Source organism: Chrysochloris asiatica, unplaced genomic scaffold, assembly GCF_000296735.1.
Source record: "Chrysochloris asiatica unplaced genomic scaffold, ChrAsi1.0 scaffold00218, whole genome shotgun sequence".
Taxonomy (NCBI): Eukaryota; Metazoa; Chordata; class Mammalia; order Afrosoricida; family Chrysochloridae; genus Chrysochloris; species Chrysochloris asiatica.
This window is the reverse complement of record NW_006408736.1, coordinates 4,853,541-4,854,470: the sequence shown is the minus strand read 5'-3', so window position 1 is coordinate 4,854,470 and position 930 is coordinate 4,853,541.

The window sequence follows — 930 nt, the reverse complement described above, 5'->3', positions numbered from 1 at the left end:
TTTTAGGCTGAGGTATGAGCCATGAATACACTATCTTCACTTCTTCATCAAAGGTGAATCTTTATTCTCAAAGAGGTGCTTTCAGGGGACCAAAAAGGCGAAAGTCTGATGGAGCAAAATCAGGACTATAAAGAGGATACTTTAATACCTCAAAACAAAGTTTTTGCAGAGTGTCAAAAGTGTGGGCAGAGATACGTGGACATGCATTGTCATGTCAGACCACAATGGCCTTGGATAGCAGTCCTCTGCCTTTACCCAAAGTTTAGGTTTCGGCTCTTCAGTGAGAGTTTCACTTTAAGGAGCACTGTTGATTTCTGAACATTTTTTCCTGATGGTGTTACAATACTGGCCCTTGAGAATCCAAAACAATCTGTAAGTGTTAATTTTCCAGCTGATGATGTAATTTTAAACCTTTTCTTGGTCATTGATTGAGGATGTTTCCTTTCCATACTGTGGCATTTACTCTCAGGCTCGTAGTGCCGTTTACTCTCAGGCTCCTCACGGTAACTATTACAGGAAACTTTAACCTTCCTTTGAGTATCAGACCAAATTTTGTTTTCAGATGTCCAAATGCTTCTGTTTATGCTCTTCTGTGAGATGTTTCAGTACCCATCTTGCACAAACTTCTTGAAACCCAAGTCTGTTGTGAATTATTTCATAGGCCAGAGCCATGGCTGATTTGTAAATGATTTGTCACAGAGTCCACTGTCACTTGTCTGTTCTATAAAATCATCTCACAAACACAATGAATGTTGTCATCAGTCATGGACATTGACAGGCATTTGGATATAATTAGAGTGCAGATAATTTTTGACTCACCTTCGTGTCTGTGTGTTTTGTGTGTGGATAGTTGTTGCTAAGCATTGGCTTACATCAACTCTGTATATGGTTACTGAGGAGTGACTGGTGAGTTTGAATCATCAACCTTGT